This window comes from Stegostoma tigrinum, chromosome 12 (genome assembly GCF_030684315.1).
Source record: "Stegostoma tigrinum isolate sSteTig4 chromosome 12, sSteTig4.hap1, whole genome shotgun sequence".
Lineage (NCBI taxonomy): Eukaryota > Metazoa > Chordata > Chondrichthyes > Orectolobiformes > Stegostomatidae > Stegostoma > Stegostoma tigrinum.
Window position 1 is genome coordinate 62,738,569 of NC_081365.1, and position 20,957 is coordinate 62,759,525.

General features: G+C 39.5%; 1 long non-coding RNA gene across 2 annotated transcripts in view; it reads left to right on the plus strand.

Moving 5' to 3' along the window:
* Positions 1–20,957, plus strand: part of LOC125457314 (uncharacterized) — a 201,428-nt gene that overhangs the window by 24,033 nt on the left and 156,438 nt on the right. For both annotated transcript variants that reach the window (XR_009446529.1, XR_007248596.2), the window contains exon 2: positions 453–565. This is a non-coding gene — a long non-coding RNA (uncharacterized LOC125457314). The remainder of the gene's footprint in view (positions 1–452; positions 566–20,957) is intronic.

Sequence of the window (20,957 nt, forward strand, 5' to 3'; positions counted from 1 at the left end):
TTTTGTTTGTATGGACTTGTCTACATAGGGCTCTGAGCATCTTGCCTTTGATTGCCTCCCACTGATTTGCCACTAACTTCTGTTCAAGTAGCTGAGCCAGCCTATTTTAGCTAGATCTCTGCTTTGTAAAGCTTGCCTTCCCCAATTTCGAACTGTTGTTCCTGTTCGTTCTTTCCATAACAATGCTCTTCTGTGCTGTTAGGTCAAAAATGGTATGCAGAGCACCTCACCCAGGTGTCCAGCTTCATTTCTTAAGATGAAATCTAAAATTGCACTCTCCCTCATTGGGCTTACCTGCACACTATAACAAAAACTTCTTTTGAATACAGTACAAGAGTTTTCTGTCCTATGACAATATTTGTATCTCAGTTAATATTTGGGAAATTGAACACCTGAACTATTATTGCCATATTGTTTTTGTAATCAGAATTTTTCTTTTAATTCATTCACAGATGAAGGCATCACTAGCTGGGCCAACATTTATTGCTTGTCCTCAAGAAGATGGTGGTAAGCTGCCTTCTTGAACCATTGAAGTCCACTGTGGTCCACGTTCACCCAGCATGTGGTAAGAATCTGGAATTCACCACCTCTCAGGGTTATAGAGGCAGAAACCCTCATAACATTTAAGGAATATTAGTGTACACGTGCAATGTCAAGGCACTCAAGGCAATGGATCAATTACTGGAAAATAGGGTTAGAAAAGCTTGGTGGCTGCTTTTGATTGGTGTGGATCTGACAGGCCGAAGGGCCTTTGCCCATGCTATAAATATATGTCTCTGTTTGGTCTAGGTATACACACAATGCTGTCAGCGAGGAATTTCTAGGATTTTCTAGAATGCTAATATATTTCCAAGTTAGGATGGTGAGTGGTTTGGAGGGGAAGCTCCATTTACCTGGATTTCTCATGTTTCTACTGCCCTTATCCTTTTGAGATAGTAGATGTCATAAGTTTGAAAGCTGCTGCCTCAGGAGCCTCAGCTCTGCTTTACACTGATATCAGCAAGAACCTTTTTACACTTAATGACTGGTCTATAAAAAATGTTGAGATGTTATTTTTTTAGAAACATGATCATATCCTTTAGTATAATCATGTATAAAACTAACATTGCTTCCTTGTGATAAAAGGAAATTCTAAATTTAATGCAGCATTCCTGGCTTAATTTCATGTTTATATTATTGACAATGTAAGCAACTGGATACCAGCACAAAGCTAATAATGAGGATAAGAGAAGACAAGTCTGTCACTATATTACAATCATGTCCTTCAGATTTCCTATACAGAATAAATCTTTTTTGGTGGTTATGGGAATCTTATTCAAAATGCTTCTGACAGCAGCTTGCAGTATGATGCAGAAGATGGATCAGGACAACATCTGCATGTGAAGAGATTGTATGCACCAGTGAACATTTTGTATATGATTAATTACTGAAGTATGTGTTTCAGACATTTGTTTGTCAGTTATTTTGACACATTGCCAATTACGAGGTTTATGGTGGGGACATCATTGGTTTATTTAATGTCTCCACATTGTGTATTCACAGGTTTAGCCAATTATTTTATGTTTTCCTGACTTTAAAAAGAATGTATTCACAACTTTATTAAAATAGGACAGAAAGGAGGTAAATGTCAAAGGGCAAACTACCAGTTAAAGAGACAGCCTGATTTTGTTTCCATAATGTAAAGTTCCTATAATGAATGTTTGATGAATGTTTGCAAGGTCACTTTTACATCCATACAAAAAGTTGAAAAGCTACCCTGAAGTCACACATACATTCAACAAAGTAAGCTGTAGGTTCAAATCCTGCCTTTATTATTTAGACAGTTAAACTGAGTTAACATTTGATTTCAGGGTTGACCAAGTGTGTGCAATGTTGGTCAGTATTTTTCCAGATTAAATATTGAGTAAGAACTCCATCTCTATATTTTCATTAAGGCATGGTACTAGTTGAAGAGGAGGGAGTTCTCATAGTACTTGTCAACTTTCCTCCTTCAGCCAACATCATAAAAACTTATTATTTGCAAGGCCTCTGTGTGCAATATAGATGTTACTCAGTAAATTATGTATTGCAATTTATTGAACACTGCAACCATTATTTACATCTTACATTTACAAGTGAAATGCCATCTTTCAGTACTAGCCAATGGTCACAGATAATCTGCAGACCACAATAGAACAAGGCCAAGAACTAGTAAAGGTGAACATAGAATGAATTTCTAGAGAAATATTTTCATTTAACAAATGATCCAGGAAAGATAATGGATAAAAATTTTTGATTTATTCATGATTCAAAGTATGGTGTGAGTTGTAGCATTTTATTTCACTGAATAGGAGCAATAAATGCATTGAACATCTTCTGTCATCTGCAGCTACCGCATGATGAAGTAGTACATTGAGAGAACTTAATGCCTCAGATGGTCTAGTGGGGAGTTTGGAAGGAACTATTGCCCACTTAAAGGTCTCATCCTGCCATCACTGGGATTTAACCCACAGCACGAAGGTCAACAAGCAAACTCAGGGAGTCTGGTCAAGAGACCCTGCATTGGGAAGAGTGAGGGGTCTGATAAAAGTCATAACACTGTTTCTTCTTCCAAGCATTCATCCTTATAACCTGCACGAGCTCTCATTCTTACCATTCTGCAGGGATCCAATGATGATCCTCAATGAAAGGGCAGAGTTACCAACAGCAGCAACCACTGCTCCTGCTTATACAGTTGGCGGTGGGGGAGTGGGTTGCTAAGTTAGATTGGCTGGCAGTTCTCAGGGGCAGGATTTCTATCCTCCTGGGGGGAAGATCTAGGATTAAGTGCTGCAGCGAATTGCTGGTGGAGGAAAGTGAGTGGTTAAAATCAAATACGGAGTGCCAAACAAGGGGACTGCCTTGGACCAAGTACCGTGGCAAGGGAGCAGGGGAATTGCCTCCTGTTAGAAATTCAAACTTCCTGGGAAATTCTCAGTAGGCCAGTACATTGCAATGTCAGTGGGGTTCTCACCTGCATTCTCCAATTATTATTCTAAAAAAACCTGAAGATTAGAAGATCATGCCAATTAAAATATAACTAATTTTCCATTTACTTACATGTCCAGAGTAACATAAATATGTTTTATTTACTCTTTTCATTTCAAGATGTAATTTTGAGAATGAATAACAGTTTTCTCATTCTTCTGTTGACATTTCACAGAACTCCTACAGTGTGGAAACAGGCTCTTCTGCCCAACAAGCCCACTATGAACCTCAGGGCATCCCATCCACACCCATCCCTCTATAATGCACCTAATCTATACGGCTCTGAGCACTATGGGTAATTTAGCATGGCCAATCTACCTGACTTGCACATCTTTGGATTGTGGGAGGAAATCAGAGCACCCACAGGAAACCCACGCAGACACGGGGAGAAAACTCCACACAGACAATCAACCAAGGCTGAAATCGAGCCCAGGTCCCTGGCGCTGTGAGGCTGCAGTTTTTTGGATTAGTGGTAATGATTGACGGGCGGCAAATGCCAGTCCATGAAATTATAAATTTGTGGTTGAATGGGAAAGGCAGGGTTATGGGGAGAGGTTAAGGGGAGTGGGATGTTCTTCAGAGAGTCAGTGTGGACTCAATGGGCCAAATGGCCTGTTTCCAAACTGTTCATTGAATACAGTTCCGCTGCTACTGATGGCCCACGGCACCTCGTGGATACCCAAGCTTGAGTGGCTGGATCTGTTCAAAATCTAATGATTGTGATGTTTGATTCACATCAAAGTTCAAAATCAAAATAAAAAATTTGAAATTCATTGATTATATATGGCCAATATCACATTTTTTCCTTGCTTGAATCAGTGACTTAATAATCTTCAGCTTCTTTTTAATCATGAATAACGTGCTTCATTCTTCCTAAATTTGAAAACACGTAAACAGCAACCTTTTTTCAATAATTCTCAAAATAGTACATGTTCTGGCAATAGAATTACCATACTATTTCTCTGTGTTTTGAGTTATCTTGAAATTCTCTGTTTTATCTTGCTGCTCCACGTGGGGAGCAACCATTACAGTTTAATGATCCCTTGTTCAGTTATGTGTGGAGGGTACCAATGAATGTTGCAATCTCTCTGACCCTATTTCCTGAAGTATGTAATGCCTCAGCAAATGGCTCAACTAAGAAATTGATTCCTTGCCATTTTATTACAAGCTTCAACATATTGAGCTGGCAACTTGGGACTGAAATGTTCAACTGACTCCTTCACTATTTAACTACTGGGCTTACTTTGCAGTTAATAAGGTCCTAAGATGAAGGAGCAGCAGGATTATTTCATCAAGTGTACGCCACCATTCAATAAGACCATGGCTTATCTGATCATCCTCAAGTCTACTTTCCAACCTTTCCTCCAATAAGCCACGGTTCCCTTATTGATTACGAATTCTGACAATCTCAGCCTTGTGTATACTTCATGACTCAGCTTCTACAGCCCTTTGTGTTAAGGACTTCCACAAATTCACTACCCTCAGAAAAATTCCTCCTCATCTGTTTTAAATGAATGACTCCTTATTCTGAGATTTTTCCCTCTGGTCCTACACTCTCTGAAGAGGAGAAATTACTACTCATTATCTACCCTGACAAGTTCCCTAAGTATCTTGTATGTTTCAGTAAGGTTGCCTGAAATTCTTCTAAACTCTAAAGAGCATAAGCCCAACCTACTCAGCCTTTCCTCAGAAGAAAATCCTACCATTCCCGAGATCAACTAGGTGAATATATGCCAATATATGCCAGTCTATATTTCCTTAAGTAAGGGACAAAAACTGTTCACATTATTGCAGATATGGTCTGACTAATGCCTTTAATAGTTTCAGGAAAACCTCTCTATTCATATACTCCATTCCCTTTGATATAAAGGCTGACATATCATTTGCTTTCTCTATTACATGCTGAAAATGGATGCTAGCATTTTGCAAATTAATGTACAAGAAAGTCCGTGTCCCGTTGTGCTGTAGCTTTCGGCATTGTATTTCAATTTAAATAATATTAATCTCCTCCACACTTCCCATCAAAGTGTATGGCCTCACATTTCCCCAAATTATATTCTACCAGATTTTTGTGCACTTGCTTAACCTACCTATATTCCTCTGCAGACTGAGTATTCCTCACCACTTGCCTTTACATTTTATTTTTGTGCCAATTACAAACTTGATCATTGTGCATTCAATTGTCCATATCTAAGCCACCATCTCCATTAAAAATAATCATGGCCACAGCATAGATCTCTATGGCAATCCACCAGCTACAGATTGTCATGCTGAAAATGTCCCTATTATCCCAACATTAATTGTGCAATTCTCTATCCTTGGCATATATTAATACAAGATTAACAAGTTACCATCCCTGTTACTTTGGGCTGAATTTTTACAGGCTGGTGATGGCAAATTTGGAGGTAGGAGGGTTAGATGTGGGCTTTGAAGGTAGAGGCAGTGAGAATAACTTCATGACTCTTTACTCCAATGAGGCAGATTCACAAGCAATGGTCTGAAATAAGGTTGGGTGGCCACTGCATGGGCAACCAATAAAGATGGGGCAAGCCCCAATTCGGGCAATTCTACAAGTTTGCTGTCCTTTTGTCAACAGTGGAACAGCCATCCCTCCCCCACTGCACATAGAGGCTGCCAGTTTGAAAGGAGGTGGCTTCCTTGTGAACATTTAGTTTGATGGCTCTAAACTCCAAAGAAAGGAGAAGGTCACAACAATGGCCTAAGAATTCAGGAATTTCCCCTCTAGTTCATGAGCCCAATGATATTGTCTCTACAATTTTCAATACAGTTCCGTGTTTCTTTGGTAAACTTCTCTCAGAGTCGGGCACTTACATTAGCCTTGCTCACCTATTGATGGTAGATGTTGTCTTTCTAATTAATGCACAGGATTCTGCCGAGCAAATGTTGATAGATGAAATCCAAACTTATGAGATATCTTTGCTGCTATCTTCCGTGTCCCAGTTCAGGGATGGCAACTGATACTACCATGGACATGTAGAATCAAAGCTTCTTGGCTGTGTTGATGCTGTTGGATGCCCACATTGTGTGGAGACTCTTAAAGATCAATGCAGCTTTGTTGAGTTTCGTATGGACATTGACTTCTATGCCACACTCCCTGGAATTGTTGCTTCATATATTGGGCCCTTGATGTTCAGTTGCCCAACGGTGATGAAGTAAGGAATGTGTTCCCTGCGAGCAAAATTTAACTTAGTCACCAGAAATATATAAAGTACAAAAGTTTGTACATTCTCATTAAACACACATCATGCGTAGAAGCTTTTCTCTTCTGCTGAGAAGGAGCTTTGAGGTAAGTGAGTCAGCAGTACAATAAGCCTCAAATGAAAAGGGTATTGCTGGGGGAATATTATTAAAAGATCCAAAGCTGTTAAAAATATCACATAACTCTTAAACTTTGTCTCAAAAGGGAAAAGACAAAAGGGTGTGACATCCTTTTAATAGGATGGAATTACACTATAATAACTTTTGCGCTGAACTTGAGAATAAGGGTTTTATTGAATTTGTCAGATAGTGATAGAAGACCGTCCTTTTGATTCTTGATTGATACTAAAGCCCCAGTAGGAAAATGTAATAAATGAATGAATAGCAAAGAGAAAGCTGCCCACTTTGCTGTTGTTATTAGAAATTTTATATTATATCACCCTTACAAAAAAATGCCATGGTTTTTATCGATTTACTGTTCTTTCTCATGTAAGATCATTTCTACCTTTTTAATGTGACTTTGCACACAATTTTCAGATGAAAATTACACCTCTGTTTATTTCACTTCTTCTGTAATAATCATAACTCCATTATAAAATATTATCCTCCAAAATTATAATGTTCATTTTGAGTTCTCCAACCTGTTTCTTGAGGGGAAGGCCTGATACAATGTCACTGTCCAAATAATTATTCACAATGAGTCTGCAATGTTTATACTGGCAAGCCAATTTCCAGCAACTGCTGACAGAGATTTCATTGTTAGCCTTGTGTCCAACTATCTATCGGTAGTCTGCATTGTAACCTGATTTCAGATTGTTTTATTCCACATGGAAATGGTGGGAGCATTCAGCTAATTTCAAACACAAAAACATGTCCAGCCTGTCTCTGACCACCCAGTGAGTCAAATTATTCAAAACATGTAGATTTTGTCATGAATATTAATGCCTTTTGTGTTGAATTTCTATCATCAAAAGTTATTACTTACTCCTATGCTTTGCTAGTTAAGACACCAAGGTATAGAGGAGTTGAAGGAGGGCCTGGCCTCTATCTTCAGCTGAGGCATCCAAGGTGTCTCCACTTACACGTTCTTGTACCACAAGCGAGAAGTAGCGGAGGGCCTTGGCTCCAGATATCCATATTCTTGTGGGCTACACTTGTGGCAGCTGCCTCTGACCTTGCCAAAATCTATGGCAGCAAGTCATGTAACTACAACATCATCAGCAGGGCCATGTCCCCATGGATGCGCCAGTCATGCATCCCATTGGCATAAGGCCAAATGTTTTTGGCACTGTGGCGGGCGACCTGGGTGACTGGTGAGGGATTTTCTAATTAGCAACCTTGACAACTTTAGGCTTCCTTCAACCTTCTAATGGCATGTTATATTGATGCATTTGTTTTAGCTTCTCAACGGCGTTCTGCCTTTGTCAATATTTTGTGTCTCGTGCAAAGTTTAAACTTCCAGGTAACTATTAACACATGCCAGCTGGTTAGGTGTAGCTACTTTGGTGATTAGAGGAAGTACTTCTGCTTATGTCCTTTGGAATCCTTGTGTCATGGGAATAAATGTCATAAGAATACATACATACATAAGAGAAGGCCGTGTGTCAGTGAGGCAGAGGTATTATCCCCTGCAGGTTTGTCTATGCTCTTTGGTACAAGGCCACTTCAAATCCCAGCATAGATTTCAGCTATTCTGGTGGCTTTCTGTTAAACATCAGGAACCAGAGAATGGATGTAGACGTTCGGGCCCATTGGTTAGGACGTTTTTCACCGGAAGAACAGAAGTTTGAGAGGCAATCTGAAGTTTATAAAATAATGAGGGGTATAGATAGAATTAATGGTAGTCATCTTTTCCCCTGGATGGGGAATTTCAAAGCTAGTGGGCACATTTTTAAGGTGAGAGGAGAGAGATTTCACAAAGAAATGAGGGACAAATTCTTTAAAGAGGGTGTTTCGCACATGGAATGAACTTCCTGAGGAAGTGGTGGAAGTGGCTGCAATTGCAATGTTTAAAAGACATTTAGATAAGTACATGAACAGGAAATGTTTTGAGGGATATGAACCAGGAGCAGGCAGGGTGGGACTAGATTAGTTTGGGATTATCTTTGGCATGGACTGTTTGGGCCGAAAGGTCTGCTGTATAACTCCATAGCAATGACTGTTTGGTTCCAAATTTTAATATTATAAAGACAAGTGTGGTGGTTATGATCCCAAAGAAGACCAATAACTTTTAAAAACTCCATGACACAAACAATAAACTGATGGATGAGAAACAAACCAACCGAAATCAATATGATTAACAGGTAAAAATATTCCAAACGAAAAGTTCTCCTTTAAATATCTTATATAACCACATATAGAAAGGATTACTCATTTTACTTCCTGCATAAATGTGGGACTACATGCAATTTTAGCTTTTCCAACTCGGCCTGCTTTTTGTAGAATTTCTTATCTCCCATCCAATTGTTTCAGTTCTCAAATGACAGCAGTCATATTCTATCCAAACTCCCACATATGATGATATTTGAAGAGATACACATGTGGCCACTCTGTCATCATTGCCTAATGGCAGAGAATCTACAGTAATTCCTTTTTTGGATCCCATCGAATAGTTTGGTGCATGCTGGCACCATTTCAAGTGCAGCAATGGGCATTATTCAAACCCTTTCTGCCCTCAGCTTTCTATCACTTGAAAGTGTACAACACAACACAGTAACATAGTCTCTGCTCTGTTCTTAGTGACCTGTCTCAGTCCAGGATCTAATCCAAGACTGACAAACAGAAACCTGTCACATTTGGAGAGAGCCTTGCAAATTTTTCCCTTTTCTTAAATTCACAGTCTTCCGAATAGCCAAACAGAAATACTAGCTGACACTGTCACTCTTCAATTAACTTTCTATTTACTCACTGCTTCTTGGCTGTACCCCCAAAGTCAAATCCAGGTCAAAAAAATGTTTCTCAACACCTCATGATTTCATAATCAGAAAACTAATTAAGCTGCTTTCAAAATACACACCAGACTACTGTTGTCTTAAAGTGACACTGAAGAAAAGAAAATAGTAAAATATAAAGGCTGCAATATGATGAGTAGAAGCCAAGACTGCCTCCAATTACATCCGCCCAGATCTGCCTGAGACTCCCCAAGCCTTCCTGATGCTTCATTATTATACATCAGAATGGACGTAGCTCTGAAATAAACCTTTCATTTTCATTACCTCATACACAAATACTGGTATTATGTAAATGACATCATTTGCTGGAACTTGAGCTCTGCCATAACTAACAGTGAAATCTGGAAAGGCTGATAATGCAAACTCTGTCCTCCAGTGAAAACAGCAGTAAGAGCTAATTTGTTCTATTAGGCCAGGTTTCAAAAACATCATTTTACAATGTCACAGGAGAGTTGGGTTTAATAAATCCATAACTATTGGCACATTGATGTTGTACTGGAAGCGGTGGTTCAAACAATGGCAGATAAAAATCAGATGCAGAAGCAATTTATCATGCCGAGTTTTCTATCTTGTAATGTTTGGATACAGGGCAACATGACATGGAACTGAAAATCGTCGTCGAAAAGCATTGATAAAATTTCATACATATCCATCAAATGTTGCCAACACTGTACAGTTTGCCAAAGACATAATGTAAACATTAAAAAAAATTCTACTCTCTTCCTGGGATGCCTTTAAAAATTGATAAATTATTGTATTCAGACAATGCCCAGCCAAGTCAGCCATTGCAAATTGTAGGCTCTGTCAGCAATTGCTAGGAATGATTCAGAATTAATTTTTAATTTACCATTAAAAATGTTAAAGCCAATAATAGAAAATTAATGATAATTCCAAGTACACTTACGACTTGAAATGATTATAGATGATTTGCCAATTGTAAAATACATACTGGAGATAGCAGAAAAGCACTTTCAAGAGTGCATAAATCAGTTTGATATACTATTCTCTTCCAGATAATGAGCAATGACTGGATCCCCACTTAAAGATAGGTGCCACTCATTCCACATGGTCCCCGGCATAGCATACAGGAAAATGACTTCCATGCTCCTTGAATTACCACAATCACTATTTTGGCATTCACATTGTCCACCACGGTCAATGCAGCAGCTGGTCAATAAATTCAACAACAGAGAGACACTGAACTGGAGATCTGCAGCTGCTTGACTTGATTCACTGTGGTGTTTACCTTTTTCAAACAGCATCGTCGCATTAGCCTCCCCATTATTATTATATAACTTCTGAATTTTCATATTATTTGCATCTGAACTGAATACGGGAAGTTGGAATCACAATTATCCTGAGTACATTTCAAATACAATTGATCATGCAGCACCGATCTGGAAAATGAGTGATTTAAACAACCATTCCCATAAGTATTAATTTCTTCAAAACTTTAATATTCAATTTATTTTATTTTCCATTTGTCTTTTCCTCCATTTCTTTAGAATCATAGTCACAGAGTCATACAGCATGGAAATAGATCTTCAGTACAACTTTTCAGCACTGACCAGACATCCCAATCTGACCTAGTCCCATTTCCCAGCATTTGGCCAACATCCCTCAAACCCTTCCTATTCATATGCCCATCTAGATGCCAGTTAAATATATTAATTGTATCAATATCCACCATTTCTTCTGGTAGCTCATTCCTGACACGTACTGCCCTCTGCATGAAAAATTTCCCCCTTAGGACCCTTTTAAATCTTTCTCCGCTCACCTTAAACTTATGCCCTCCAGTTTTGGACTCCCACCCAAGGAGAAAGATCTTCGTTATTCACGCTAAGCATGCCCGTCAGGATTTCATAACCTCTCTCTTAGTGTTTTTCTTCTTGCACCTACTTTGGTACTGAATTCATGATTCTAATTCACCGTCCTGTTTATGTTCATTGTTTCCTTCTAAATTCTAATGTGCCACAGGTTAAGGAACTGCGCTGTTAGCCTTATCATTCTACAAAGGTATCAGATACCATGTTGAGTTTGCTGTTAAAAGTGCGACCTTTTTAATGTGTAAGTTATGGTGTGAATTGTATTCAAGTTGAAGGGTATGGAGGAAAGTCTGAACTCATGACAAATGCCACTAAATGACCTATTACAGCAAAATCTGGCCCAATGCATTTCAGCGCTGGAATCTTGGTGTGAACAATCATATGACAATCAACAATAACATTGTGACAATTCATGGGCTATTATCATCAACTAGAAATAAAAATTATGTACTGAATTCCTATGAGAGATGAAAGCAACAAATGAAAGAGTTCGGGAAAGCTGCTCAGACGTTATATGTAGGCCGTTTAAAATGGTGTTGTGGCAAACTGCATTTCTTAATCTTTGTGTCTTTCTGGTTTCAAATAAATGTATAAACAACTCCATTGCAATCATGGGCCAAGGGAACATCGTTCAAACATGTCATGAAGTGTTCAGGCAGTTGAATTGCAAAATGCTAGTCTGAATCTCTGACAAACAGCAGGGTTGTGCGAACTGATGACAAAGTGTTAACAGTAACAGGAAAATGGCAGCAAATAGAGATGACTCAACTCTATCAAGAATCATGAGCATTGTGGGCAAAGTCCTCCAATTGATGAAAGCATTGTACCGAGCCCTTGCAAAAAATGAGTGTTGCTTCTGTGTGAGAAACAAAAGCTTTGTGGCAAGTTCTGGAATAAGTGTGAGTTCCTGTGAATTCTGAGAAAGTAGTATTGCAAATCAAGTGAAAACAACGTGCTGAAACAAAGGCATTCCAGTGACTCACAAACAAAAGGGCCACTGAAGTGATTGACTGGATCTGGGTAATATCAGGCTGAAGAGACAAACTAACTTGTACGGCAAGAGAAAAACTGCAGTAATAGAATGTCACATAAATGCAAGAGAAATAGAGCTATCAACATTGTGCACCTACAGAAGAAATATTGAAGATAATTATGTAATACAAATTATATTAGTCAATATCACAAGTTAGGATTATTTACAAATAAGATATGGATTAAAACCCTGATGATGAAAAGGTCAGAATTAATGAAAACCTAACTTGTCAGCAAGATGAGGACAGATGTAGTAATGTTCATTTCACATTGAACTTAGGATTCAAAGACTATTATGTTTTCTTATGCCATCAGATTGAACCGATGGTTCAAAAGTGGCCAGATATATACATTACTGTTAGAGAGATGAGTCTGGACTACAGGAGACAACCTTTTAGGATGAAAAGAAAGGATCAGGGAGGATTAAGAAACTAAACAAAAAAGAAGAAAATGAACTGGATGTTGCGTTTTAAAAACTGGTTTGATGGGTGTGGCGATAAAAAGAATGCCATCATGAAAGAAAGGGCACAATGTAAAGACCTGAGCTACAGAGGAAGGCACAAATGGTTCTGACACTAATTCAGTGATCACAACTAACGGAATCTTGCATGAATAAGTGTAACATGGCAGCAATATGTGTTGTGTCGATGCTTTTAGCTTCCTCATCTTCCTTTGGAATCACCCAAAGATGTTCTGAACTCAATCTTGTTCCCTCTGAAGCTTCAACACTTGCCACTGCACATCGCTGTGCAGATCACAGCATGCCTTAATTATTCTAGAGACCCTGGCTGATTTGATTGGAGGAACTTGCAGTTTCCTTTGCATCTGCTGCCCCTGTCATTTAAGGGTCTAGAAGTTGTTAGTTCAGAAAGTGTTGTTGAAGGGGGCTTTAAAAATTGCTGGAGCACACCTTGTAGATGGTCTACACTGTTGCCATTAAATGGTGATGGTAGTGGAAGGAGCGAATGTGGAGGATGGGGAATCAGTCACTTGCATTGGTTTTCTCAGGATGAAGTGAAGTTTCTTGCCTGTGTTGGAGTTGTACTTATGCAAAAGGAGTATATTCTAGCAAATGCCTGACTTGTACCTTGTAAAGGCTCTGGGGAGAGTAGAAGTGAGTTGCTCTAAATTCCAGCCTCTATCTTGCTTTGTAGCCACAATATTTATGGAGATAATTTGGTTCAGTTTTTGGTCAGTGGTAAGCCCCAGGAAGTTGATAGTAGCAGATTTAACAATGGTAATGCTATTGTTTGTCAAGGGGGTGATGGATAAGGTGTGTCCTGTTAGACATGATTATTTCCTAATTACGTAAGTGACAAGTAACATCCGTGCCACGCAATCAGTCCAAATTCTCTCGGTCTTGTTGGACAAGGAGGGAAGGTCACTGATGAAGTAGTTGAGATGGTTGGGCCAATGATGTCATCCTGAAGAGCTTCTGTAGTGAAGTCCTGGTGTTCAGATGATTGGTCTCCCACAACCACATGCATTTTTTTTGTGCTTGATACATCTCCAAGACACAGAGAGCTTTATACAGATTCCTATCCACCACATTTTGTCAAGGGCTGTTGGTTAAACACAGCCTTAATAATCAATGGCAGTCATTCTTACTTCATCTCTCGAGTTCAGCTCTGTTATCCATGTTTGGAACAAGAATGTAATTAGGTCGGGGGCGGTGAATGGCCTTCGCGGAATCCAAACTGAACATTAGTGAGCAGGTTATTACTGCATAAGCATGGTTCAATAGCAGTGCCAATGACACATTTAATTATTTAGCTGATAAATGGCAGTAGATATATGGGATGGTGGTTGGCCAGGTTGAATTTGACCTTTTTTTATGGACAGACAGACTTGGGCAACTTTCTGCATTATTGGTTAAAAGCTAAGTAGAGCTGGAATAACATGGTTCGAGTCACAGATGGTTGTCACATGTCTTCAGTACAATGGTCACAATATTGTCAAGGCCCATTGTCTCTCTGCTGTGTCCAGTGTCTCTGTCTTTTCTTGATGGCATATGAAATGAATTGATTTAGCTGAAGACTGGCATCTGTGATGCTAGGGATCTCGGGAAAAGGCTAAAATGGAGCAGTGACTCAACACTTCTGGCTGAGAATGGATGCAAATGCTTTAGTTTTCCTTTTGGGCTCCACTATGTACGTGCGCGTGCATGCAGGAACACACACACACACACACACACACACACACACGCGGGATGGAAACAAAGAAACAAAGAAACCTACAGCGCAGGAACAGGCCCTTCGGCCCTCCAAGCCTGCGCCAATCAAGATCCTCTGTCTAACCTGTCACCTATTTTCTAACGGTCTGTGTCCATTTGCTCCCTGCCCATCCATGTACCTGTCCAAATATATCTTAAAAGACGCTAACGTGTCTACGTCTACCACCTCCGCTGGCAACGTGTTCCAGGTACCCACCACCCTCTGCGTAAAGAACTTTCCACGCATATCTCCCTTAAACTTTCCTCCTCTCACTTTGAACTCATGACCCCTAGTAAGTGAGTCCCCGACTCTGGGAAAAAGCTTTTTGCTATCCACCCTGTCTATACCCCTCATGATTTTGTAGACCTCAATCAGGTCCCCCCTCAATCTCTGTCTTTCTAATGAAGATAATCCTAATCTATTCAACCTCTCTTCATAGCTAACACCCTCCATACCAGGTAACATCCTGGTGAACCTCCTCTGCACCCTCTCCAAAGCATCCACATCCTTTTGGTAATGTGGCAACCAGAACTGTACACAGTACTCCAAATGTGGCCGAACCAAAGTCCTATACAACCGCAACATGACCTGCCAACTCTTGTACTCAATACCCCGCCCAATGATGGAAAACATACCATATGCCTTCTTGACCACCCTATTGATCTGCGTTGTCACCTTCAGGGAACAATGGATCTGAACACCCAGATCTCTCTGTTCATCAATTTTCCCTAGGACTTTTTCATTTACTGTATAGTTCGCCCTTGAATTTGATCTTCCAAAATGCATCACCTTGCATTTGCTCGGATGGAGATATTGGTGAACCTGCTCCTCTGATTAATTGTTTAATTGACCACTGTTGTTTATGACTAGATGTGGCAGAGTTTAAATCTGACCTGTTGGTTGTATGATACTTTAGTTCTGTCTATTGCATGCTTATTCTGCTGTTTGGCATGCAAGCATTCTTGTATTGCGTCATGACCAGTTTGTCACCTAATTTTTAGCTATGTCTATTGCAACTCCTGGCATTGGACCCTTCACTGAACCAGGAGTGATCACCATCTTAACAGTAAAGTGGGGGAGATGCAGAGCCATGAGTTATAGGCTTAGTTTGAATTCTGCTGCTCCTCCTCACACAAAATGCACCATGATGCCCAGTTTTAAGTTACTGAAATCTTTGCAATTTTGCACAACTATAGTGTTACATAATATGTAGGATATTATCAATATGGTGTCAGAACCTTGCTCTCAAAGACTATGCAGTGGTCAGTCTTATCAATACAATGATTAATAGATGGATCGATGACAAGAAAATTGGTTAAGATGGGACTATTTTCCCTGGAGCATTGGAGGCGGAGGGCTGACCTTACAGAGGTTTATAAAATCATGAGGGGCACTGATAGGGTGAATAGCCAAGGTCTTTTCCACAGGGTGGGGCAGTCCAAAACTACAGGGCATACATCTAAGGTGAGAAAGGTAAGATTTTAAAAAGGACCTATTTATGCGAAGCATGGTGCATGTACAGAATGAGCTGCCAGAGGAAGACTAGTCCAATTATAACATTTAAAAGGCAGCTAGAAGGGTATATGAATAGGAAGGGTTTGGAGGGATATGGGCCAAATGCTGTCAAATGGGACTAGATTAATTTAGGTATCTGGTCAGCATGGACAAGTCAGAACGAAGGGCCTGTTTCCATACTGTACAGCTCTATGACTCTATGACACTAAAATAACTCAAGTCTAATGCAAAGAAATGAGAAACAAAGCCAAAAGCGTTGTCCAAGATAGTTAGAGCACTATGTTAGCAAAAATAGAATAGTAATTTCTGCTGTCTGTGATCCTGTCAAATTTCTGCATTTTCCATTTCAGTGATGTAAACCAATACTGTTAATCTAAATCATCAGGAAAAGAAGCAGGCCTGGAGACCTGGCTAACAATAAGGTGAAATTTGGCCCTGTAATGAGGATTGCACTCTTAGTCATGGGACTGTGTTGCTCTCAGTGCTGCCAAATCAAAATATTCTATGCAGACAGCCACTGGTATTTTTTGTCATTCAAAGTTTCTCTCTGCTTCTACTAACCCCATAACACAGTGTCATGGGATTACAACATTTATTGATGTGGACTATCATTATCTCCTTTATGGACTGTCGTGGCCTTAAGTCTGCCTTACGCAAAGCAAAGAACATTTTGTTTTTGAGAGATAAAACATTGCACGACAGAAAGCTCTGAAGCCTTGCTGTTCAATAATGCAGTGGCTGACCTTCTGCCCCAAATCCAGTTCTTCACCGATTCCCTGTTGTACATGCTCCCTGCATTTGCAAGAGAGTTTGCCTCTAAAAGGACTCCACTTGTACAATGTTGCAGTTTTCCATGCCATGTTGTCTGTTTTTGGTTAGCAAGCTGGCCACAAAAATCAGTTATCTTGTTGTAGCGTCTAATGCATAATTTGTATTTTGCCATTTTAGATAAACTAAGCCGCAGAGTTAGTCAGTCCTGATGTGAGATTAATTATTAATCCAACATTAACACAACACTCCCAATATCCTCTGACTTAGACTAATCATCAATAGAATATCCTGTTTAGAGAACTCCAAAGATGCCTTGAGTTTGAGTGCTTCAGCAACTTTAAAACATACCCATCAACCGCCTTCCCCAATATGGGACAAAGTCATGCCTGTGAGAATTGCTGGCCTAGAAACGAGTTGGCATCGAAGCGGTGCCACTGGATGTGTTGGCAACTGCTCACATGGTAGGCAGTCACCAGTGTTCAGGATAACAAAGTGTGAAGCTGGATGAACACAGCAGGCCAAGCAGCATCCTAGGAGCACAAAAGCTGGCGTTTTGGGCCTAGACCCTTCTCTGATGCTGCTTGGCCTGCTGTGTTCATCTTCACACTTTGTTATCTTGGATTCTCCAGCATCTGCAGTTCCTATTATCTCTGATCACCAGTGTTCAGGAATTGTGGAGTTCAATGTGCGGGTAAATGAGGAATTTTGTTGGGGCATCATAGGCTGACACAACAGGAAAGAGACCTCATCCCCTCCCCCAGCTTCTTCAAGGCCTGACCAAGCTTGGTTGTCCACCACATGTCTCAGGAATGCCCCTTGTTCAGGTAAAATAGCAGCAGCAGCAGATAGATGTTTGATATGGTATTCCTGCATGGTCTCCGATCTTACTTCACCATGTCTGATAACCTGCTACTGCTGGGCATATACAATTCAATTCTGTTTCTGTTTCAACTAAATACTGAAAGTTATTCACCCTCAACTCATTATTCTCCGTTGTATTTTATGTATTGTGATTACATCTATAATTCTGTAAGACTTTCAAACAGCCTTATTGAGAAGCTAACTTTAATGCCAATGTAGCCTATTTAGCCTAAATCCCACTAAACTCAATTACTTTCACAGTATAATTATTGCTTCCTTTAAAATGCTAATGTATCACTTTCTGATACTGATTTTTCCCTGTCCTCTTTTAGTCCATTAGCCCATTTCATTTCTTTATCCATTTGCCAATTCATTCATTTTTCATTTGATTATATTTAATATTTTAGTTTTGTCTGTAAATATCTGCACATTCCCTTTTGGCCTAGATCCTATTTGTTCATGTACATAGTCAATAGAAGTGACCCAGAACTGAACCCTCTAAGACACTTTTCAACTTCCACCCACTCAAAAAAACACTTCACCATTAATTTTCCCTTGTAATCTTAGATATGGTATCTACTTGATAGATTATCCTAAAATCCACGCATACCATAATCCGTTGAATTTTCCTCACATTCGTAAAGAGCTATACAGAGTTTGTCAAACGCAATCATCCCTGTTTATTCTTTATCAAGATAACGTTACTTCCACCCTGATAGACATTTTTTCTGGGACAAATTTAAAATAAGCTGGCTTTTAATTATATGTATTATCACCATGTCCTTTTTTAAACTGAGTAAAAATATATTGGCAGTGAATTCTTGAAATAAAACTGCTAGGTTAGGCTCTGTGGTATTATTGTGATGTTCAGAAAGTGATTTATATCTATTAATGTTATTTATTTTAAATTTTGGGTTTTAAAATTATTGAATGTGAGCTTTGGTCTGTGTGTATGAAGGTGTTTAATAATTAGCATGTTAGTTATTCTGTAACCAAGATTTCAAACTAGAATGTGTCAGACTGTAGGTAAAGTGGGGCTCTCCTAGAGTAATAAAGCTTCTTTGTTTGTACTGAAAGAATTTTACTATAAAAGAAAGTAAACATTGAAAGTTGTTAACTTACATTCGATTTAAGAGCAATCAAGAATTCATTTTGCTTAGTAAAAACATAGAACAATTAGGAATTAGACTACCTTAGTAAAACGTTTTGGCTTGTTTAAATACACAAATGGGTTATTTGAAGCTGAGAAAACTTAAGCTCAGTTGTGTGAACAAACAAGGAAAGGGAACTCAAAACATGGAATTGAAAGGTAGATATTATTGAGAAGGAAACTCTCTTTGGTACTTGAGTACAGTTCAGTGATGGTGTTGAGAATTGATGGGATTTTAGTTTACTGTATTTTTCAAAACCTTTAACACTGCATTGCATGTAAATAGCTTGTTTTCTTTTCTTGTTGTATGTTCATTTCTTTTGAGTAAGACACTTCTGTTTTATTGTCAAAACAGAACCTGTGCATTGTATGCTGGTATTTTAATCGAAGACCAAAAAAGAAAACAATATTTTTGGCCCAGACAGAGTGGATGTTGGGAAGGTGTTTCCATTGGTAGGAGAGGATAGGTCCCAAGGGCACAGCCTTAGAGTAAAGGGAAGACTTTTTAGAATGGAGATTCGGAGAAATCTCTTTAGCCAGAGAGTGGTGAATCTATGGAATTCACTGCTGCTGAAGGCTGTGGAGGCCAGGTTATTGTGTGTATTTAAGATGGAGATAGCTAGGTTCTTGATCAAGTGTTACAGGGAGAAAGCAGGAGAATAGGATTGAGAAACTTATCAGCCATGATTGAATGGCAGAGTGGACTTGATGGGCTGAATGGCCTCATTTCTGCCCTTGTGGTCTAATACAGAATTTATTAAGCTAGATTTCAGATTGGATCGGACTTGGAGTCATTTCCTTTCAGATATTGCACAAACTATCGCTTGGACATGGGCTGGAATTTCAACCTCAGAAGCAAGCCACAAACAGGAGTAAGCAATGTTGCTAAGCTGATCTTGGCTCTTAACCTTGTCCAGCTTGGTTATGATCCCAGCTAATGGCAATACTGGACAACTAAGATTGCAGAGTGAAACTTGGCTTGATAGATCTACACTTAAGTTTTGCAGTTCTAGTCACCATGATCGAGGTTTACAAAATATGAGGAGTACAGAAAGGATTAATGGTAGGTGTCTTTTTCCTAGGATGGAAGATTTCAAGATGAGAAGGCATTTTTTTTAAGGTGAGAGGAGAGATACTCTAAAATGTAATGTGAGGCTGATTTTTTTACACAGATTGTTTGGTCTGCATGTGGAATAAACTTGCTGAGGAAGTGATAGATGTGGGAACAGTTACAATGTTTAAAAGGCACTTAGGTAAGTACAAGAATAGGAATGGTTTGGGGGGATATGAGCCAGGAGCAGGCATGAGGGAATAGTTCAGTTTGGGATTATGTTTGGTATGGGTTACTTAGACTGAAGAGTCTGTTTCCTGTTGTATGACTCTATGACTTTATCACTCTATGGTGGGGTTAGTTACTGTGCTAGTTATTTATATGAGGCCACTGATATCCTTTAGGATAAGATCAAAGCAGCACAGTGGCTAGCACCGCTGCCTAACACCACTAGGGAAGCGGATTTGATAGCAGCCTCGGGTGACTGTGTGTGCGGAGTTTGCACATTCTCCCCATGTCTCCTTGGGTTTCCTCCGGGTGCTCCAGTTTCCTCCCACAGTCCAAAGATGTGCAAGTTTGGTGGATTGGCCATGTTAAACTACCCATAGTGTCCACGGCTATGTAGGTTAGGTAGGTGGGTTAGCCATGGGAAATGCGGGGTTAGAGGGATAGGGTAGGGCTGCTGGATCTGGGTGGGATGCTCTTCGGAGGGTCCCACTTTGCAGATGTTCTATTCTAACACAAGTAATAAGGTTAACCAAAGTTTCAACTGGTTATTCTGCAATATCTTTTTTGACAGAGAGAATGTCAGAACTCTTTCCAGTTCACCTTATTTGACTACTGAGACAGTTTTAGGGCTTCTTTCCAGTTCCGACGGTCCTAACCTCTGTTCAGTTATGTCAATTTGGAAACTTCTGCAGAAATCCACAGTATGGAGATTTTACAAACTAAAAGCTTCCTGTGAGGGCAAAATAAAACTCTTCCTAATTAAAAATTGGATTCTTCGGCTAGGAGGAAACAGTTCTCATGAATTAAGCTCCTAATTATTTTGAACACAAGTCATAATTGAACTAAACAAGTAAACCCTGGTCTCTTTTCCAGATATACAAATGTTCCATCAATTAACACACAGGTTTCCAACTCAACACTATGTGAATCACATGGAAATTAATGTATATACATCACTGTTCCAAATAATGCATTTATTTCTCATTCTTTTGAACTCCAGACAGTACAGCCCGAAACTGCTCAATCTCATTGTAAGACAAACCATTCATCTCTGGAATCAATCCAGTGAACCTCCTCTGAGCTGCCTCCAATACATATACATCCCTCAAATAAAGGGCCCGAGATTGTATGCTA